Raw genomic sequence first — 23,041 nt, forward strand, 5'->3', positions numbered from 1 at the left:
TGCAATAAGCAAACCCCAATTACAAACCATCCAGACCACACAGGGGAAGGTTGTGGGAAGCATAAAGAAACTTTACCTACACCCTCCTGTAATAAACGTCACAAGGTGATATGTGGCAAAATTAACCAGCAAACAATCCCAGGATGCAGCCATACCAAATAACTCTCTCAAGCTCCTCTCCCCAGTATAAACCCCTCATTGTGTAAGCTTGGTGCTGCTTCCCTTGACTGTTAAGGGGGCAGACAGCAGATTAATAAAAACTTGCTCACCTAACTGGGTCTATTTTTCCTTTCTCATGACTGACCTTACATTCTGGTGCCGAAACCTGCGAAGGGGATAGATTCTGGCTGGCTGCCCCCCCCCCCCCCTCCCTCCCCATCACGCCTCTCCGGGCCAGTCTCTCCCCCTTCCCTGAACCTGCTGAAGACCCAGAGAATCTCCTAGACTCTCCCATTGCTGGCGACTTCATCCACCATCAAAGCCTCCGCCAGGGTGAGTAAAAAGAGACTGTTGCCGTTCCCCAAAACCCTTGTCTCTCCGTTTCTGAAAGACCCAGCGCTGGGTCAAGGGCTTCCCCTGGCCTCCAGGCCTCTGGTTCCTCTGTTTCAGGGACGCTTGACACGGCGGTTACCTTCTCTATTCCGGACAAGTTACGTGGGAAAGGGGACGCCCTCTTCCACGTCCTTGTCACCGGCAGTCTCTTCTTCCTCTACAGGCCCCCCTACTTCCATTCATTATGGGAGCCTCTCAATCTGCTCCTCCTAAAACTACCCTCCTTGGGTGCCTCCTATGCAATCTCATTACTCTTGGCCTTCGTTCAGAAATCCGCCCTAAAAGGCTTATCTTTTACTGTAATACAGCGTGGCCTCAATACAAATTAGACCATGACTCCCAATGGTCCGAAAATGGCACTTTCAATTCCAACGTGCTCAAAGACTTAGACAACTTTTGCCACAGCAATGGGAAGTGGTCTGAGATTCCTTATGTTCAGGCTTTCTCTACTCTCCGTAGTCGTCCTCCCGTCTGCCAGTCTTGCTCTACTTTTCAAATTCTCCTCGCACGCTCCGAAGTCCACTCACCTCCTGCTCCCCTCACCCCAATAGCCCCAGCGGATGACTCCTCCTCCTTTGATCCCGCTGATTTTTCCCCTCCTCCACAACATCCTAATCCTCCACCAGAACAGCATGACCCCCCACCGTATGCCTCCACTCTGGCTCTACCTCCCTCTCTCCAACCATACCGCCTCTGAGTCCTCCCCGGACTCTGAGTCGTCCCCGTCTCCACCCCTTACTCATTCTCGAGCCCAGCATGCCCAGCAGCCCGCTCCCTTGCTTTCTCTCCGGGAAGTGGCAGGGGCCGAAGGGATTGTCCGTTTCCACGTCCCCTTTTCCCTCTTCGATCTCTCCCAAATTGAGGAACGTCTGGAGTCCTTGTCCTCCGATCCTGACACTTATATCAAAGAATTTAAATATCTCACTCAGTCTTATTGACTTACTTGGCATGATCCCTATATTATTCTGTCTTCTACCCTCCTTCCGGAAAAGAAGGAAAGAGTGTGACTTGCAGCCCAGGCCCATGCGGATGACTTCCATGGGCAAATCTTACTAGGCCAGTAGGGGCCGCTGCAGTCCCCCCCTCCCCACCGAAGAGCCTACCCAGGAATACTAACCCACAGACCCCAGCCCGGCCTCCGGTAATCATACGATTACTTGCCTCATTGCAGGCCTTAACAAAACTGCCCATAAAGGCTGTACATTCCGAAAAACTCAAAGAAACCTCCCAAAGGCCGATGAAAACCCTGCCCAATTCCTTTCTCGCCTTACAGAGGCTCTCCAAAAATATACCCATGTCAATCCTACCTCCCAGGAAGGAACTATTGTTCTTTTTTTTTTTTTTTTTTTTTTTTTTGAGACGGAGTCTTGCTCTGTCGCCCAGGCTGGAGTGCAGTGGCCAGATCTCAGCTCACTGCAAGCTCCGCCTCCCGGGTTTACGCCATTCTCCTGCCTCAACCTCCCGAGTAGCTGGGACTACATTAGCTGGGACTACAGGCGCCCGCCACCTCACCCGGCTAGTTTTTTGTATTTTTTAGTAGAGACGGGGTTTCACCGTGTTAGCCAGGATGGTCTTGATCTCCTGACCTCGTGATCTGCCCGTCTCGGCCTCCCAAAGTGCTGGGATTACAGGCTTGAGCCACCGCACCCGGCCTTTTCTATTGTTCTTAACATCCATTTTATTTCCCAATCTGCTCCTGACATCTGGCGCATATTTAAAAAGGCTGAGGATGGCCCTCAAACCCCACAACAAGACCTCCTTAACCTGGCTTTCAAAGTCTTTAATAGCAGGGATGAGCAAAATAAATTAGATAAAGCCCAAAGAGATCATGCTAAATAAAAACTTCCAGCAGCAGTTATCTGTCAACCCAGTCATATTACCCAAGGGCACAAAGCAGCAACCCTCCTGGGCCTTGTTTTAAGTGTGGCAAAGAAGGCCACTGGGTGCGGGCATGTCCTAGCCCTCAAGTGCCAAAGAGCCCCTGCCCAGTCTGCCAGCAGACAGGCCACTGGAAGTCCCACTGTCCTCTCAGCAAATGGACAGACAAGCCTGCTCCTCAGAGCCACCACCCCTTCAACAAGACAAAAAATGAAGAATCATTTGCACTCCCACAGGTCCTCGGCCTAACCACTGAAGACTGACGATGCCCAGAGCCTCCGGCCCCCATTGCCATCACTGCATGGAGCCCAGGGTAACTCTACTGGTAGCAGGTAAGCCGATCTCTTTTTTAATCCATAGCAGGGCCACCTACTGGGCTTTGCCTAAATTTTCAGGACCCACTCATCCCTCCCAGGTCTCAGTTGTGGGCTTGACAGACTCATCTCACTTCAGTCCACGCACCACCAGATCCCTTACTTGCTCTCTCTTTGATACTGTTTTCTCATACTCTTTCCTTATCATGCCTCGTTGCCCTACACGCCCCCCCCCCCCCACCCCATCCTAGGCCAAGACCTTTTAGCCAGATTCAAAGCTTCTATCACCTTTTTCTCCCTTCCTCAACGAGTCCCTCCTACTCTTCCTCACTAGTCTGGCCCCTGAGCCCTCTCCCCAGTACCCACTTCCCACGTCTCTTGTAAACCCAGTAATGTGGGACACCACCACCCCTTCCCTATCTGCTTACCATGACCCCATCAAAATCCAGTTAAAAGACCCCTCTAAATTTCGCAATGTCCCCCAATACCCCATCTCCCTAACCCACCAAAAAGGCTCGCAGCCCGTCACAAGCTCTGCTCATGTGGTCTTCTTAGGCCAACACATTCTCCATATAACACCCCCATCCTCTCGGTTAAAATATCAGATGGCTCATACCGACTCGTCCAAGACCTCCAAGCCATCAATCAGGCCATCCTTCCTATTCATCCCACAGTCCCTACCCCCTATACACTTCTCCCTCTCATTCCCTCCAACACCACCCACTACACTGCTATTGACCTAAAAGATGCCTTTTTAACTATTAACCTGCACCCTGACTCCCAAAACCTCTTTGCTTTCACCTGGACCGACCCTGACACCCTCCAATCACAAAAACTCACCTGGACTGTCCTCCCTCAAGTCTTCAGAGATAGCCCTCATTTCTTCGGACAAGTTTTAGCTTGAGATCTCACCTCCTTAAACCTTTCCCTCAGCCATCTTCTTCAATAGGTGGACGATCTTTCCCTTTGCAGCCCGTCTCTAGAAGACTCTCAAACCCACACAGTCTCTCTCTTAAACTTTCTCGCCACCAAAGGTTATAGAGTTTCCCCCTCCAGAGCTCAACTTTCCAGCCCCATAGTAACTTACCTAAGAGTTCAACTTTCCCCTGGGGACCAGGCTATGACCCTGCCCAAGCGGCACTAATAGATAATCTGTCCCTGCCCTCCACCAAAAGGAAAGTCTTTTCCTTCCTAGGACTGGCAGGCTTTTTTAGAATATGGATTCCCAACTTTGCCCTCCTAGCTCACCCCCTCTATGAAGCAGCCAAAGGCCCTCTCAGTAAGCCCCTAAATCCCTCGCATAACATACTCCCCAGCTTCTGCAAACTTCAAACCGCTCTTGTCACTGCACCAGCTCTGTCCTTACCTGACATCTCCCAACCTTTCACTCTCTATACTGCTGAAAGCTGAGGAATAGCCCTTGGTGTCTTAGGGCAACAGAAAGGAGACCCTCCTTCCGTTGCCCCTGTAGCCTACCTCTCTAAACAATTAGACAACACAGTTAGAGGATGGCCAACCTGTCTTAGAGCGCTACAGCAGCAGCCGTTTTAGCTCTAGAAAGCAGGAAACTAGCATTTAGTCAACATACCGCCATCTACAGTCCTCATAATCTACAGGATCTCCTCTCCTCCCGAGCATTAGGCTCCCTTCCTCCTTCCCGGATTCAATTACTCCATGCCCTCTTTTGTTACGGGAAGTCAGGGACCCCGAATGGAGGGACTGGCTGGAGCCAAGGCAGAAGAACATAAATTGTGAAGATTTCATGGACAGCTTTAAGTTCCCCAAATTAATACTTTTATAATTTCTTATGCCTGTCTTTACTGCAATCTCCGAACATAAACTGTGAAATTTTCATGGACATTTATCACTTCCCCAGTCAATACTCTTATAATTTCTTATGCCTGTTTTTACTTTATTCTCTTATTCCTGTTATCTTCATAAGCTGAGAATGTACGTCACCTCAAGACCACTGTTGTACAAATTGATTGTAAAATATGTGTGTTTGAACAATATGAAATCAGTGCACCCTGAAAAAGAACAGAATAACAGTAATTTTCATGGAACAAGGAAAGATAACCATAAGGTCTGACTGCCTGTGGGGTCAGGCAGAACACAGCCATATTTTTCTTCTTGCAGAGAGCCTCTAGACAGACGTGTGAGTAAGAGAAATATTGCTGAATTATTTTCCCAGCAAGAAATATTAATAATTGAGGCCCTGGGGAAGGAATGCATTCCTGGGGGTAAGTCTATAGATGGCTGCTCTGGGAGTGTCTGTCCTATGCAGTTGAGATGAGGACTGAAATACGCCCTGGTCTCCTGTAGTACCCTCAGGCTTACTAGGATTGGGAAATTCCATTTTGGTAAATTCTAGTTAGACTGGTTGTCTGCTCTCAAACGCTGTTTCCTGTTAAGATGTTTATCAAGACAATGAGTGCACAGTGGGACATAGGCCCTCATCAGTAATTCTAATTTTGCCTTGCCTTGTGACCTTTATTGCCCTTTGAAGCATGTGATCTTTGTGACCTACTCCCTGTTCCTACACCCCCTCCCCTTTTAAAATCCCTAATAAAAACTCGCTGGTTTTGTGGCTTGGGGTCGCCATCACTGTCCTACCAATATGTGATGACATCCCCAGACCCCAGCTGTAAAATTTCTCTCTTTGTACTCTTTCTCTTTATTTCTCAGACCGGCCGACACTTAGAAAAATAGAAAGAACCTATGTTGAAATATTGGGAGCTAGTTCCCCGGATACTCTTTATCAAAAATCCCGAATTTAGTCTTGCCAAAAGTGCTTTCCTCACCCAGCATCCTTACTCCCTGTATCTTCTTCCCCTGCTACTCATTCTTGCACTGACATCCTAGATCACCTGCAACCATACTTTCCAAACATTTCCTCCAAGCCTCTCACCAATCCTGATGACCAGCTATTTATAGATGGCTCCTCTTCCTGGCCCACTGGCTCCCCCAAAACTGCTGGGTATGCAGTTGTTTCCCTTGACTGAGCAACTGAAGCTAAGCCCCTATCTCCAGGAACCTCCTCTCAAAAAGCTGAACTCATAGCTCTCACCAAAGCCCTAACCGTTTCCAAAGGCAAACGAGTCAACATTTACACAGACTGCAAATATGCATATCACATTCTTCATTCCCATGCCACCATCTGGCAAGAGAGGGGATTCCTTACTGCCAAAGGGACCCCTATCACTGACAGCCCCCTTATTTACCAACTCCTTCAGGCCACACATCTCCCAACTGAGGCAGGAGTTATACACTGTCAGGAACATCAAACGGGAACATATAAAATCTCAAGAGGGAACAGAAAGGCTGATGAGGCAGCAAAAGAAGACTTCCTTTCTTCCACTCCTGCCTCCCTCCTCCTCATTACCCCTGCAATCCAACCTCAATACCACCCTACTGAAAAGACCTTATTACTACAATAAGGAGTCTTCCTCCAGGGCGACTGGATAGTTAAGGACCAGAAGCTAGTCCTGTCCCCAGGAACAAACTGACCAAATCCTGACATCCCTCCACCAATCCTTCCATATTGGTGCATGTCCCCTATATCTCCTCCTGCACCCGTATTTCTTCTCCCCTCACCTGTTCACCTCACTAAAAAACATAACTTCAAATTGTTGTATATGCTCTGTAACCTCCTCTCAAGGAGTCCTCCATTCCCCATCTGTTCCTGCACACTAGCTAAGAGGAACGCTCCCAGGGGAACACTGGCAAATAGACTTCACCCACATGCCTCCTGTCAAAAACACGAGATTCCTTCTCACTCTTATAGGCACTTTCTCTGGGTGGATGGAGGCATTTCCTACCTCTTCAGAAAAAGCCACAGTAGTCTCCCAGATCCTTGTCACAGAAATCATCCCTAGGTTTAGTCTCCCTCACTCCATTCAATCAGAAAATGGCCCTGGCTTCATTTCCCAAATCATCCAACAGCCCCTTGGTGTCCAGTGGTGCCTCCATATCCCATATTGACCCCAATCATTAGGAAAAGTTGAAAGGGCAAATGGAATCCTTAAAACTCAGTTGATCAAAGTCACTCTAGAAGTCCAGAGGCCCTGGACATCCCTCCTACCCATAGCTCTAGCCTGCATCAGAGCCAGCCCAAAGGCACTCTCCTTCCTCAGCCCATTTGAATTAATGTATGGATGCCCTTTCCTCTTACAAAACAGGCCTCCTTCTGATTCTCATTTAGGAGAATACCTCCCAACACTCTCCCTCATCCGCCATCTCCTCCGCAAACAGGCAGACCAGGCCCTCCCAAAAAGTCTGCCAGTGGTCCCATAAAGGCGCCACTGACCAGACCCTCCTACCAGGAGAACATGTTTTCCTAAAAACCCTTAACCCAACCAGCCTTTAATCAAAAGGGCAAGGCCCTTTCCAGGTCATCCTTACAACACCTACTGCAGCCAAACTCTCAGGACATACCTCCTGGTATCACCTTTGCAGGTTAAAGAGAGCTCCCACCGCCAATCCACCGACCTGCACTTCGCCAACTTCTAACCGGTATTCCAGCCCATTCCTCGGGCCAACCTGACTCTGCCTCACGTCCATCCCAGAAGAAACTTCACATCAGTAAATCCATCCGTCTCAAACAGGTTTAAACTACTCTTACAACTAGCCTCCTTTTATGGAAACACTCTATTACACCTTAATTGCAGGCATTATAGTACTTATCCTATATAGTGTAACTCCTTTTGATTGGAATACCAGCCAAGAAGTCTCCCTCACTTGAGCCTTCTGCCTAATCGTTATCCTTATAGCAGGAATCACAATCACTAACAAATAAATATTCCCACATCCTCCCTAGATGCCCTGCTTTTGTCTATCCTGCCGCTTCACTCTCTTCCTCACTCCCTCTCACAAGATATTTCCTGGTTCCGCCCATGGAACAACACCCTGGGAACCTTTTTTGAGTGGATAACTGACCTTTTCTTCCAAGGCTCTCTATGGCTTCACTCTGGTGAAACCGAACTATTTACTTTTCTGCTCACTCTCTGCCTTTCTAACCCATGTCAGAATCAATACCTCAACCCTTCTTTCAGCCCAACCAATACCTATAACCCCTGAACACCTACACAGAACACTTAATCTCACACACTCCTTACTAAAAAACTCCAATTCCTCCCTGACAAGAGACTGCTGGCTCTGCGTACCCCTCCTCACCACAACATACAATGCAATCCCTGCCTCAGCCTATAACTGACTTGCACCCATGTAACCTACCATCCCGAAATCCTCATTAACAGCCCCTCGAACTTGACATGCAGGCATTAACAGAAATCTCCCCCATGTTAGCTAGTGAGTTCCAGCTGTTACAACCTTACACCCCTACTTACTCAACCTATCCCCCTACCGCAGCCATAATAAACCCATATTAGGAGCCATAACAACCCACACAATCTTATCCTATCCAGCACCACTGTGCATCCAACGACATCTACCCTCTGGCATTCCCCTCGGCCACCTGAATTCCAAACTATACCCTACAACTCAAACCTTCCACTGAACATACTACTCTCAGAGCCGCCAACAATAAAGACAGGCACGTTTCTCTAGCCCCCCAGCCCTTGACACCTCCCACCTCCTTAATAAAAATTCAGAGTACTGTAACAGCCGACACCTCCCCTGTTTATTCCTCTTCCCTTGGCTCCCCTCTCCATGCACCATTCCTGCACCCACCACCTGCGACTGTCTCCTTATCCTAACATTCAACAACACTCCCACATGGATCTTAGTGGATACAAAACGTTTCCTCTTACACTAGGAAAAAAGAACTCAAAAGCCTCCCGGCCTAAACCAAACACCCCTTTACAACCACTTACAGCAGCAGCCCTAGCCAGGACTCTAGGAGTATGGATGCATGAGAATAACAAAATAATACATCTTTTTAGCATACACAACCAGCTCTGTCTACCAAGCTAAGGCATAGTTTTCCTACGTGGTACCTCAACTTATATTTGCCTTCCCTCTGACTGGATGGGCACCTGCACCCTGGTTTTCCTCACTCCAAAAATCAACGTTGCCCCAGGAGACCAACCCCTACCAATCCCAGTTAATACCTGTATCGGACACCGCCGTGCTATACAATTCATACCTCTATTAGTAGCCATTGGAATAACTACAGGAGTTGGAACTGGGATTATAGGATTAACCACCTCTGTTTCCTATTACCAGTCCCTCTCCAAAGACCACAGATAGCTTGGAAGAGATAGCCAAATCCATTACAATTCTCCAATCACAAATAGATTCTTCAGCGGGGATGGTTCTTCAAAACCGCAGAGGCTTATACCTACTCACAGCCGAAAAAGGAGGACTCTGCCTTTTTCTAGATGAACAGTGTTGCTTTTATCTTAACCAATCTGGCTTAGTACAAGCTGTAAAAATACTAAAGGACCGAGCACAAAAAATTAAATAAAACATCCCGCAATGGCCAGCGTGGCCCTCCCAGTCCTTTAGTACCTGGTTTCCATGGCTAATGCCACTCCTAAGCCCAGCCATAACCATTCTTCTTTTTGTAGCATTAGGCCCTTGTCGCCTATGCCTTTTCACCCAGCATTTACAGGACCGTATCAGCGCCTTCACCCACGGGACAGTACATGATATGATGCTGCTCCAGGAATACCAACGGCTCCAAGAACGGCAGTCCCTACCGTCCAGCCTTCCCCCACAACCGTCGCCCCTTTCCACTTAAGAAGCAGCCAGATGACAACCTCTTCTATTACCTATTAAAAGGCTGGAATGTTAGGGACAAACTGCCCCAAGAAAGCTTCTTTGTGCTGCCCACCCCTCCTCCAATGCTGTGCAGTTCTCCATGCCAAGAACAAAACTCCATCTCAAACCAAACAAACTATATATATATATATATATATATATATATATATATATAGATGCGACTTAAAGTGATGAGCCTCATTGTGTGATGAGGCTCCAATGCCACCTACCCTTCCCCAAGCCTCTTTACATTTTTAAGCCCTTACACAGTTGCCGCGGTGAAGCCAGCAGACTTCACTTATCAGACCTTGCTGCGATAAACAAACCCCAATTACAAACCATCCAGACCGCACAGGGGGAGGTCATGGGAAGTATAAACAAACTTTACCTACACCCTCCTATAATAAACGTCACAAAGTGATATGTGGCAAAATTAACCAGCAAACAACCCTGGGATATGGCCATACCAAAGAATTCCCTCAAACTCCCCTCCCCAACATAAACCCCTCATTCTGTAAGCTTGGTGCTGCTTCCCTTGACTGTTAAGGGGGCAACCAGCAGGTTAATAAAAACTTGCTCGCCTATAGCCGGGCATGGTGGTGCATGCCTGTAATCCCAGCTACTCGGGAGGCTGAGGCAGGAGAATTGCTTGAAGCTGGGAGGCAGAGGTTGCAATGAGCCAAGATCGTGCCATTGCCCTCCAGTCTGGGCAACAAGAGCGAAACTCCGTCTCAAAAAAAAAAAAAAAAAAAAAAAAAGAAAGAAAAGAAAAGAAAAACTTACTCCCCTGACTTTGGGTCTATTTTTCCTCTCTCTTGGCTGACCTTACAGGTATCTTTTTATCTCTGTCTACATTTACTTGGTGATCACACAATGAGGCTCATCACTTTAAGTCGCATCTATATATATCTATATCTATATCTATATCTATATCTATATCTATATATATAGTTTGTTTGTTTGTTTGGTTTGAGATGGAGTTTTGTTCTTGTCACCCAAGCTGGAGTGCAGTGGCACGATCTCAGCTCACTGCAACCTCCGCCTCCCAGGTTCAAGCGATTCTCCCACCTCAGCCTCCCAAGTAGCTGGCATTACAGGCATGCACCACCATGCCCAGCTAATTTTTGTATTTTTAGTACAGATGGGGTTTCACCATGTTGGCCAGGCTGGTCTCAAACTCCAGACCTCAGGTGATCTGCCTGCTGTGGCCTCCCAAAGTGCAGGGATTACAGGTGTGAGCCACTGCGCCCGGGGAAACATCCATATATTTCCACTCCCAATTTCTTATCTGAAGCCTGAACCCCTCCCATAAGTTCTACGCTCTAATATCTAACTGCCTACTCAGGTTAGCATCTAAAAGGCTGTCTATTTGATGTCTCAAATTTAATTCAACTCCTATATTCTCCCCCTACAGAATTCTAATGGAAGCCTTTTTTTTTCTTTTTTCCTTTTTTTTTTTTTTGAGATGAGTCTTGCACTGTCACCTTGGCTGAGTGCAGTGGTGCGATCTTGGCTCACTGCAACCTCGCCTCTCGGGTTCAAGAGATTCTCCTGCCTCAGCCTCCCAAGTAGTTGGTATTACAGGCGCCCACCACCACACCCAGCTAATTTTTTGTATTTTTAGTAGAGATGGAGTTTCACTATGTTGGTCAGTCTGATCTCAAACTCCTGACCTTGTGATCCGCCCGCCTCGGCCTCCCAAAGTCTTGGAATTACAGGCATGAGCCACCATGCCCAGCCAGAAGCCTTTTCTTTCTTAGTAAACAACAAATCCATTCTTGCTAAGGCCAAAATCCTTGGAGTCATCTGATTTTAATTGCTTTCCCATATACCAGCAATCATCAAGTAGAATCTGAAATTTAAAACAAAATACTGAAACTGCCTTAGCAAAAATCATAACTGAGAAAAATATTAGAATGAAAGAGATCCATCTTGCTTCTAACCCCCAGGCTGTCATTGCTCATTCCTGGGCTTAGGCTTAACCAACTTTGGGAGGAACTTAGTTTACAGTTTAGCTTTGAAACAAAGACAATAGCCCTTTCCCAAAACAAGCCTCCTTCCTTCCTGGAGACTAGACTGCCTTTGCAGGACTAACAAATTAGCCACAGGATTAGATTTATGGTTTAGGAGCCATACTGCTGGAGGCTGCAAGATTCTAAACCTCTTCAAATTGCTCCTGGAGATAACATCACTATTGCAAAACCTAAGATCAGTGCTTGAGATATTTTGCAGACACTGCACTTGATGCATCAGCTGGCACCAATCAGATCCATAAACTGGCTCATCTGGTCTTATGGCCCCCACCCAGGAACTGACTTAGCAGTGACAAGAGGACAGCTTTGACTACCATCTCTGACCTGACCAATCAGAACTCCCAACTCACTGGCCACCTACTCAGCAAAAAAATTTTTTTTTTTGGAGACGGAGTCTCACTCTGTCCCCCAGGGTGGAGTGCAGTGGCATGATGTCGGCTCACTATAACCTCCACCTCCCGGGTTCAAGCAATTATCCTGCCTCAGCCTCCCGAGTAGCTGGGACTACAGGTGCACACTGCCATGCCCAGCTAATTTTTTGTATTTTAGTAGAGACGGGGTTTCACCGTGTTGCCCAGGCTGTTCTCGAACTCCTGAACTCAGGCAATCTGCCCGCCTTGGCCTCCCAAAGTGCTAGGATTACAGGCGTGAGCCACCGCGAATTACAGGCAGCAAATTATTCTTAAAAACTCCAGTTCCCGAATTCTCGGGGAGACTGATTGGAGTAATAATAAAACTCCGGGTCAGACACGGTGGCTCACACCTGTAGTCCCAGCACTTTGGGAGGCCAAGGCGGGAGGATCACCTGAGGTCAGGAGTTCAAGAACCAGACTGGCCAACATGGCAAAGCCCCGTCTCTACTAAAAATACAAAAATTAGCTGGTGTGGTGGCGTGTGCCTGTAATCCCAGCTACTCCGGAGGCTGACGCAGGAGAGTGGCATGAACCCAGGAGGCGGAGCTTGCAGTGAGCCGAGATGGCACCACTGCACTCCAGCCTGGGCGACAGAGCGACATTCCATCTCAAAAACAACAACAACAACAACAACAACAACAACAACAAATTAGCCGGGTGTGGTGGCTCTGTGAAGAGGTTTAGAATCTAGACCCAGCTACTTGGGAGGCTGAGGTAGGAGAATCGCTTGAACCCGGGAGGCGAGGTTACAGTGAACCAAGATCACACCACTGCACTCCAGCCTGGGTGACAAAGGGAGACTCTGGTCTCATAAAAAAAAAAAAAAAAAGTGGGATGTTTAAGAGGTGATGAGGTCATTAGGGTTCTGCTGTAATGAATGGATGACAGCCCTTATAAAATGGCTCAGGGGAACTAGCTAGCTTCCTTTCCATCTCTTACACCACGTGAGGACACATGTGTTCCTGTCCTCCAGAATATGCAGCATTCTGATAGCCATCCGGGAAGCAGAGACTGAGCCCTTACCAGACATCACACCTATTGGCACTTTGCTCTTGGACTTCCCAGCCTCCAGAACTGTGAGGAATAAATTCTGTTCTTTATAAATTACCCAGTCTCATATATTTTATTACAGCAGCACAAATAATTAATAAAAGAGTGATTAATTATTTTTTTGAATGTCTCTCCATCCTTGGAAGCCTAGCCAAGGTCCTGCTATCCTATTGGTTTCAGTGACTTCCTCTCTTCTTGCGATCCCCAAAATGTCCTGAGGTTCCTGGGCCTGTGCGAAGTGAACGTCTCTTACTCATCGCAAGGGAACCATGTGAGAGAATCTTGTGTACAAGATACAAGGCCAGCTTTTTCCTTCAAGGAGCCGTATTGGCTCCATGAAGTCAACCTTAGTTCCTAAAAATTGTGTGATTATATCTGAAAATCTGACACTTCAGTCAAAGCTTTGGTAATATGACTAATGTTTCCAATTGTGTCTTGGTACAAAGAGAACAGATTCTTACCGAACTTATGCAAATAATCATATTGCCATGAAAATAAAAATACTAATAGTTTCTGAATTCTGCAGGGATCAAGTAGGAAGAAAAGATAAATGTTTACATTCTTGGTACAAAATTATAACTTATCAAATTGCTGTAAGCAACGGATAGCTTAGGAGAAAGAAAATGGTATTCATATTATAATGATACTGACAAGGAAATTTTGTTATTTCAAGACATACAATATTTTAAGATAATAACTAAAATTATAACTAATATTATGGCATCAGGACTATCAGGTTTCTAGGAACTTTATATAATTTCTTGAACACTAGTACTAAATATACCCAAAAATGTATGACTTAAAGAAGGTAAAACATCACTTTTCATTTGATGATACTTCCTATACAAATTTAACCTACCAAATAAGCTTAATTATTTTAATATCTTCCCTAAGGAGGGAAAAAAATTCTTTTGAGATAATATAGGGACCCTTCGAACATTCCAAAGTTATTTCAAGGTCAAAAGACCTTAATTTAGAAGTTGATTTTGTGAAGTTGTAAAAAATGTCAAAAGGTTTAAAATGCTCAAATAAATAGTATCACAGGTCACTGTGAAATGATATTTAGTTATACAAAGAGGCCGGGTGCGGTGGCTCATGCCTGTTATCTCAGCACTTTGGGAGGCCAAGGTGGGAGGATCGCCTGAGGTCAGGAGTTCAAGACCAGCCTGACCAACATGGTGAAACTCTGTCTCTACGAAAAATACAAAAATTAACCGGGCATGGGGGCACAAGCCTGTAATCCCAGCTACTCAGGAGGCTGAGGCAGAAGAATCACTTGAACCCGGAGGCGAAGGTTGCAGTAAGCTGAGATCGTGTCACTGAACTCCAGCCTGGGCAACAGAATGAGACCCAGTTATACAAAGAGATGAAAGATTTTAAAGCCAAAGACAGAAAGTTACAGAGTTGTAGGGAAAATATCCACTCTTTTAATAGAGAGGACTGAGTTTTCTTAAGTAATGAAAGACCTGATAAAAGACAAGATCAAGTATAGGAAATTATTTTGATAAAACACAAACTCTTTCTTTGGCAGATTACTCAAAAGGTGAAGAAAAACCTCTTACAATATTTTCCTTCCTTCCCTCCTCCTCCTCCCCTCTTCCTTTCCTTTCTTTTCTTTCTTTTCTCTTCCTTCCTTCCTTCCCTCCTCCGCCCTCTTTCTTTCCTTTCCCTTTTTCTTTTTCTCCCTTCCTTCCTTCCTTCCTTCCTTCATTCCTTCCTTCCTTCCTTCCTTCCTTCATTCCTTCCTTCTTTCCTTCCTTCTCTCTCTCCCTCCCTTCCTTCTTTTTCCTTCCTTCCTTCTTTCTTCTCTCTCCCTCCCTCCCTTCCTTTTCTTTCTTTCCTTCCTTCCTTCTTTCTTTCCTTCCTTCCTTCCTTCCTTTTCTTTTTTTTTTTTTTTTTGACAGAGTCTAACTCCGTTGCTCAGGCTAGAGTGCAGTGGCACGATCTCAGCTCACTGCAACCTCCGCCTCCAGGTTCAAGCGATTCTTCTGCTCGGCCTCCCAAGTAGCTGGGACTACAGGTACGTGCCACCGCACCCGGCTAATTTTTGTATTTTTAGTAGAGATGGGGTTTCCCCATATTGGCCAGGCTGGTCTCGAACTCCTGACCTCAAGTGATCTGTCCACTTGGGGAGACTAAGACTTGGGAGACTAAGACAGGAGGATTGCTTGAAGTTACAGATTGTTTGAGGTTACAGTGAACTATGATTGCACCACTGCACTCTAGCCTGGGTGATAGTGCAACACTCCATCATTCATTCATTCATTCATCCATTCATTCATTCATTCATTCATTTATTGAGACTGTTACCCAGGTTGGAGTGCAATGATGCCACCTTGGCTCACTGTAAACTCCGCCTCCCAAATTCCAGCTGTTCTCCTGCCTCAGCCTCCAAAGCAGCTGAAATTACCAATGTGCACCACCATGTCCAGATAATTTTTATGTTTTTAGTAGAGATGGGGTCTCATCATGTTGGCCAGGCTGGTCTCAAACTCCTGACCTTGTGATCCACCTGCCTTGGCCTCCCAAAGTGCTGGGATTACAGGCGTGATCCACTGTGCCCAGTCAATATTTAATTTTATTATTATTATTATTATTTTGAGACAGAGTCTCGCTCTGTCGCCCAGGCTGGAGTGCAGTGGTGTGATCTTGGCTCACTGCAAGCTCTACTTCCCAGGTTCACGCCATTGTCCTGCCCAGCCTCCCAAGTAGCTAGGACTACAGGCGCCCGCCACCATGTCTGGCTGATTTTTTGTATTTTTAGTAGAGATGGGGTTTCACCATGTTAGCCAGGGTGGTCTCGATCTCCTGACCTTGTGATCTGCCCACCTTGGCCTCCCAAAGTGCTGGGATTAGAGGCGTGAGCCACCGCGCCTGGCCAATATTTTTTTAAAGATAGGGTGTTGGCTGGGCGCAGTGGCTCACGCCTCTAATCCCAGCACTTTGGAAAGCTGAGGTGGTGTATCACCTAAGGTCAGGAGTTCGAGACCAGCCTGACCAACATGGTGAAACCCCATCTCTACTAAAGATACAAAAAATTAGCCTGGTGTGGTGGCGCATGCCTGTAATCCCAGCTACTCGGGAGGCTGAGGCAGGAGAATCGCTTGAACCTGGGAGGCGGAGCTTGCAGTGAGCCGAGACTCATGCCTGTAATCCCAGGATTTTGGGAGGCCAAGGTTGGAGGATGGCTTGAGGCCAGGAGTTTGAGACCAGCCTGGGCAAAACCCGTGGTCTCTACAAAAAATTAGCTGGGATGCTGGGCACGGTGGCTCACGCCTGTAATCCCAGCACTTTGGGAGGCCGAGGTGGGTGGATCACCTGAGGTCAGAAGTTTGAGATCAGCCTGGCCAGGCTGGCGGAAGGTGCCTGTAATCCCAGCTACTCGGGAGACTGAGGCAGGAGAATTGCCTGAACCCAAGATGTAGAGGTTGCAGTGAGCCGAGATCATGCCACTGCACTCCAGCCTGGGCAACAGAGTGAGACTCTGTCTCAAAAAAAAAAAAAAAAAAATTAGCTTGGTATAGTGGCACACGCCTGTAGTCCCAGCCAGCTAGCCAGGAGACTGAGGTGGAAGGATCAGTTGGGTCCTGGAGGTCGAGGCTGTAGTGAGCTGTGATTGCACCACTGCACTCCAGTCTGGGCGACAGAGTAAGATTCTATCTCAAACAAAACAAAACACCTCCCCGAAACCCACAAACTTTCCAACTGTGGCCACCATAATTCTAATTTTTTTTTTTTTTTTTTGAGACGGAGTGTCACTCTTGTTGCCCAGGCTGGAGTACAACAGCACGATCTTGGTTCACTGCAACCTCCGCCTCCCGGGTTCAAGCAATTCTCCTGCCTCAGCCTATCGAGTAGCTGAGATTACAGGCATGTACCACCATGCCCAGCTAATTTTGTATTTTTAGTAGAGATGGAGTTTCAACATTTTAGTCAGGCTGGTCTCAAACTCCTGACCTCAGATGATCCACCTGCCTCAGCCTCCCAAAGTGCTGGGATTACAGGTATGAGCCATCACACCTAGGCATTATTTTTTATCTTATGTAACCATATCTCTAGAAATGCACAGGTTCTCAGAAGGAGTCCCAGACTCCTTGCATTCAGATGAACCTATTATTTTCTGACTTCTTGAAACATTACCTACCCGAGACTTCCTGCAGAACCCAGATTGAATCCAATCTGACATCTGGCCCTAGCCTGAATGAAAAAGTCTCAAATAAACTCAGATAAGTTGCCACAAGTTGTGAAAACTTGTATGTGTCAAGGGAGGCTTATTGATGCAGGTAGAAAAACAAGCACAATGGCTTCATCAGTGCCCCCACAGGTGGCTCATTGCTGTAGGGGCCACCCTCAGTGCCCTCCTTCAGATTCTCACTTCTGACAGGGTTGTTATGAGATAAACTTAGGCATATATATTTTTATTTGAGCAGACAAGGCAGCACCAGATCATAAGAAAACCTTTGTAAGATGTTCATAGAAGCAAGACAAGTTAAAAAAATATCTATCTATCTATCTATCTATATATATTTATATATAATCCCTGAGTAGCTGGGATTACAGGCATAAACCACTGAGCCCAGCTATAAAATATATTGACTGCAGGGGCTGGGCATGGTGGCTCACACCTGTAATCCCAGCACTTGGGGAGGATGAGGTGGGCCGATCACCTGGAGTTCGAGACCAGCCTGGCTAACATGGTGAAACCCTGTCTCTACTAAAAATACAAAACTCAGCCTGGTGTGGTCGCACGCGCCTGTAGTACCAGCTACTCGGGAGGCTGAGGCAGGAGAATTGCTTGAACCTGGGAGTTGGAGATTGCAGGGAGCTGACACCTCACCATTGCACTCCAGCCTGGGTAACAGAGTGAGACTCCATCTCAAAAACAAGAACAGCAACAACAACTACAAAAAAAAAAAAAAAAAAAAGGAAATCGAGGGAACATATGAACAAAATGAGAATATCAACAAAGAGAAACTACTAAAACGAGGCCAGGAACAGTGGCTCATGCCTGTAATCCCAGTGCTTTGAGAGGCTGAGGCAGGAGGACTGCTTGAGGCCAGGAGTTTGAGACCAGTCTGGGCAACATAGTGAGACCCCATCTCTAAAATAAATAATAAAGGCTGGGTGTGGTGGCCCACACCTGTAATCCCAGCACTTTGAGAGGCCGAGGTGGGCAGATCATCTGAGGTTAGGAGTTCGTGACCAGCCTGGCCAACATGGTAAAACCCTGTCTCTACTAAAAATACAAAAAAAAAAAAGAAAAAAAAATTAGCCAGGCATGGTGGCATACGTCTGTAATCCCAGCTACTCAGGAGGCTGAGGCAGGAGAATCACTTGAACCCATGAGGTGGAGGTTGCAGTGAGCCAAGATTGCTTCTGTTCAGCCTGGGCAACAGGGAAAAAAAAAAAAAAAAAAAAAAAAAAAGAATCCATTATAGGCTGGGTGCAGTGGCTTACACTTGTAATCTTAGTACTTTAGGAAGCAGAAGCAGGATGATTGCTGAGGCCAGGAGTTTGAGAGCAACCTGGGCAAGGTAGCAAGACCCCACCTCTAAAAATAAAAATAAAAAAAATTAGCTAGGCATGGTGGTGTGTGCCTGTAGTCCCAGCTATTCAGGAGGCTGAGGTAGGAGGATCACTTGAGCCCAAGAGTTCGAGGCTGCAGTGAACTATGATCACACCACTGCACTCCAGCCTGGGTGACAGAGGGAGACCCTCTGTCTTTAGGGAAAAAAAAAAAAAAAAAGGCTGGGCACGGTGGCTCACACCTGTAATCCCAGCACTTTGGGAGGCCAGGCCAGGCAGATCACCTGAGGTCAGGAGTTCAAGACCAGCCTGGCCAACATGGTGCAACCCCATCTTTACTATGACATCAGTTAGGAAATACTTTTTTTTTTTTTTTTGAGACAGAGTCTTGCTCTGTCGCCCAGGCTGGAGTGCAGTGGCATGATCTCGGCTCACTGTAAGCTCCGCCTCCCGGGTTCCTGCCATTCTCTTGCCTCAGCCTCCCGAGTAGCTGGGACTACAGGTGCCCGCCACCACGCCCGGCTAATTTTTTGTATTTTCAGTAGAGACAGGATTTCACCGTGTTAGCCAGGATGGTCTCAATCTCCTGACCTCGTGATCTGCCCACCTTGGCCTCCCAAAGTGCTGGGATTACAGGAGTGAGCCACTGTGCCTGGCCTAGGAAATACTTTTAAAAACTGCTGTTGCTTACTAAATCTAAGAAACTCTTAAAATGCCATTATAATTCAATTCTTTAAACTTTTATTTTGAAATAATTTCACGGCTGGGCATGGTGGCATGGTGGCTCACACCTGTAATCCCAGCACTTTGGGAGGACAAACTGGGTGGATCACCTGAGGTCAGGAGTTCAAGCCCAGCCTGGCCAACATGGTACAACCCCGTCTCTACTAAAAAAAAAAAAAATTAGCTATGCCTGGTGGTGGGCACCTGTCATCCCAGCTACTGGGGAGGCTGAGGCAGGAGAATCGCTTGAATCCGGGAGGTGGAGGTTGCAGTGAGCTGAGATCGTGCCACTGCATGGCAGCCTGGGTGACAGAGCGAGACTCTGTCTCAAAAAAAAAAAAAAAAAAAGGAATAAAAGCAAACTTGATAAAATAATATCATTAAAGGAATGTCAGAGTGAAGGGTATATGGAAATTATACTGTTCTTGCAACTTTTATGTAAGTTTGAAATTATTTCTTTTTTTGTTGTTGTTGACATGGTGTCTTGCTCTGTTGCCCAGGCTGGGGTGCAGTGGCATGATCTTGGCTCACCACAACCTATGCCTCCTGGGTTGGTTTTATCTATGATGGATGCTGAAGGAGAATGGCACACGCATTCTCCAATCAAATAAAGCAAGCTATTTTAATTAGCGAGACTAGATATCTCCCAGGTTCCATGAGATTATGAGGCATACCCTCTAAGGGAATATTTGTAAGAATTTATGGGGCAGGACTGTAATTCCTCTTATTCCTCCACTCCACAGCCTGATACTTCGCTGTTTTCAAGAATGCCTTCTGATAACTTTTACACCTTCACCCTCCTTTCATAGGAGTTAATTATCTCTACCAACATGTAACAAGCATCTAGTGCCAAGCACCAGGCACTGCACTGAAGGATATGACCATTCCTTCTCTCAAGAAACTTATGACCGGTGGGCAGGCTATAGATGTAAACATGTTTGCTAAATAACTACAATTTTCTTTTTTGTGAGATGGAGTCTTGGTCTGTCGCCCAGACTTGAGGGCAAGGGCACAATCTCATGTCACTGCAATCTCCGCCTCCTGGGTTCAAGTGATTCAGCCTCCTGAGTAGCTGGGATTACAGGCAACCGCCACCATGCCCAGCTAATTTCTGTATTTTTAGTAGAGACAGAGTCTCACCATGTTGGTCAGGCTGGTCTCAAACTCCTGACCTCGTGATCCTCCTGCCTCGACATCCCAAAGTGTTGGGATTACAGGCGTGAGCCATCGCACCCAGCCAAATAACTACAGTTTTTACTGAAAGTATAGAATGCTTCATGGATTTGTGTGTCATTCTTGCACAGGGGCTATGATAATTAATCTTTTGCGTATCATTCCAATGTTCACATATGCGTGCTGAAGCAAGCACTGAATTATTATTTTAGACTCTGGAGAAAACAAAGTTTACTGAATTAAATTGAGATTCACTATGATGGAAACTGACAGCAACAGGACACCACCATTATTTTCATCCTACTAAAATCCCCTTAAAATGAAACTATACACAGACTTCATCTACAGTTGAATATACCTTCAACTTGGTATTCAAATGCCAGGTTTAGAAAAATATTACTAGGGCCGGGCGCGGTGGCTCAAGCCTGTAATCCCAGCACTTTGGGAGGCCGAGACAGGCGGATCACGAGGTCAGGAGATCGAGACCATCCTGGCTAACACGGTGAAACCCCGTCTCTACTAAAAAATACAAAAAACTAGCCGGGCGAGGTGGCGGGCGCCTGTAGTCCCAGCTACTCGGGAGGCTGAGCCAGGAGAATGGCGTGAACCCGGGGGTGGAGCTTGCAGTGAGCTGAGATCTGGCCACTGCACTCCAGCCTGGGCAACAGAGCGAGACTCCGTCTCAAAAAAAAAAAAAAAAAAAAAGAAAAAAATTACTAGTACATAAACTTCAGGGGGAAACCATCTTAGTCAATAAGTAGATTATTTAATTATTGTTCGACTTATGATTTTTCAACTTTACATGGTATAAAGCTGTTACAATTTCAACATTCTTCAAATTTTGAATTTTGATTGACCTTTTCTTGTGTTACCAATGGTACACAAGACATTTAACACTTTATTTATGAGACAGTCTCACACCGTTGCCAGGCTGGAGTGCAGTGGCATTTCAGCTCACTGTAACCTCCACCTCCAAGGTTCAAGCAATTCTCCTGCCTCAGCCTCCTGAGTAGCTGAGATTATAGGCGTTCACCACCACGCTGAGCTATTTTTTTTTTTTTTTTGGTAGAGACAGGATTTTGGAATGTTGGCCAGACTGGTCTCGACCTCCTGACTTCAGGATCCACCTGCCTTGGCCTTCCAAAGTGTTGAGATTACAGGCGTGAGCCACCGCACCCAACCATAACACTTTTATAATAAAATAGGCTTTGTTTTTCATTATCTTACTCAACCATAGGCTGATTTAAGTATGCTCAGCTTTTTTAAGGTAGGCTTGGCTAAGCTATGTTTGGTAGGTGTATTAAAAACATTTTCAAGTTAGGATATTTAATACAGCATTCTACTGCTAACATTTTAATACTATTTAAATATTCAACTAGATCTTTTTTTTTTTTGAGATGGCATCTCACTCTGTTGCCCAGCCTGGAGTGCAGTGGGGCGATCTCAGCTCACTGCAAGCTCCGCCTCCCAGGTTCATGCCATTCTCCTGCCTCAGCCTCCAGAATAGGTGGGACTACAGGTGCCCACCACCATGCCCGGCTAATTTTTTTGTATTTTTGGTAGAGATGGGGTTTCACCATGTTAGCCAGGATGGTCTCGATCTCCTTACCTCATGATCCGGCCGTCTCAGCCTTCCAGAGTACTGGGATTACAGGCTTGAGCCACTGTGCCCGGCCAGATCTATCATTTTCTATGGATACTTTATTAACGAATGTTGATTCTAAGTTATAAAAAAGGCCCAACTCATATGATTTAAAGGTTTCAGAAATTATTTATTGTAGTAGTACTGACACATAAGATTTTAGCCTATGGTCGTTTTATAAAGATGACTGTTAGGATTTAATCAATATTTAAAGAAAACGAGATTTGTTGTATTATGGTGTTTTTTATGACCTATCAAATATTTACCACTACAAATTTCCATGAACGTAGTGGTTAGTAAAGCTTTTTCCTTAATGAAAAATAATGCCAGATAACCAAGTATTATTCCTTCTATAATTTATTTAGGAAAAAGTTTTATGTATTAGGGTAAAGGGGTAGAAGTTAACCTAGAATCTAATAATCTCCAATCACCCATTCCTGATCTAATAGTAGCCATGAGAAAAAAACCTCTAGAAAGAATTATACCTCTCAAAAAATAAAAAATAAAAAATGAAACAAAGGCTATGTGCAGTGGCTCACACCTCTAATCCCAGCACTTCCAGAAGCTGAGGTGGGCAGATCGCTTGAGCCCAGGCAGATAGCTTGCAGCCTGGGCAACATGGTGAAATCTTGTCTCTACCAAAAAATACAAAAAGCAGCCAGGCATGATGACATACACCTGAGCCCAGGAGATTAAGGCTGCATTGAGCCATGATTGTACCAGTGTAGTCTAGCCAGGGTGACAGAGTGAGATCCTGTCTCAAAAACAAACAAACAAACAAAGTGCTGTAAAAAAGAGAGGCTCTAGCCCTTTACCACTGAGGTGATATGCCCTGGCTATGCCTGTCATCAAATCCTTAAGCATATTGATGATGGCCATGAGAAACCATGCCCCAGACTGTATCTGTGCATACACAGAGTAAAAGCCCTGTTGCTATACTATAAAATGGCACTTGAAAATAATCTCTACAGTTATGTTTGAAAATTGGCGTACTATTTTTTTTTTTTTTTTTTTGAG

The 23,041-nt window shown here is 46.0% G+C and overlaps 1 long non-coding RNA gene and 1 other non-coding gene across 2 annotated transcripts; one reads left to right on the plus strand and one right to left on the minus strand.

Moving 5' to 3' along the window:
* Positions 1–380: 380 nt before the first annotated feature.
* On the plus strand, positions 381–9,491 carry LOC105496905 (uncharacterized). Its single transcript, XR_011606531.1, has 4 exons — positions 381–492; positions 2,667–2,762; positions 7,200–7,348; positions 9,272–9,491. It is a non-coding gene; the product is annotated as an uncharacterized lncRNA (long non-coding RNA).
* A 10,977-nt stretch (positions 9,492–20,468) lies between these two features.
* LOC112429460 (U6 spliceosomal RNA) lies at positions 20,469–20,576 on the minus strand. Its single transcript, XR_003021716.1, has one exon. It is a non-coding gene; the product is annotated as a U6 spliceosomal RNA (small nuclear RNA).
* Positions 20,577–23,041: the final 2,465 nt, after the last annotated feature.

The sequence above is a fragment of the Macaca nemestrina genome, chromosome 8 (genome assembly GCF_043159975.1).
Source record: "Macaca nemestrina isolate mMacNem1 chromosome 8, mMacNem.hap1, whole genome shotgun sequence".
Classification (NCBI taxonomy): Eukaryota; Metazoa; Chordata; class Mammalia; order Primates; family Cercopithecidae; genus Macaca; species Macaca nemestrina.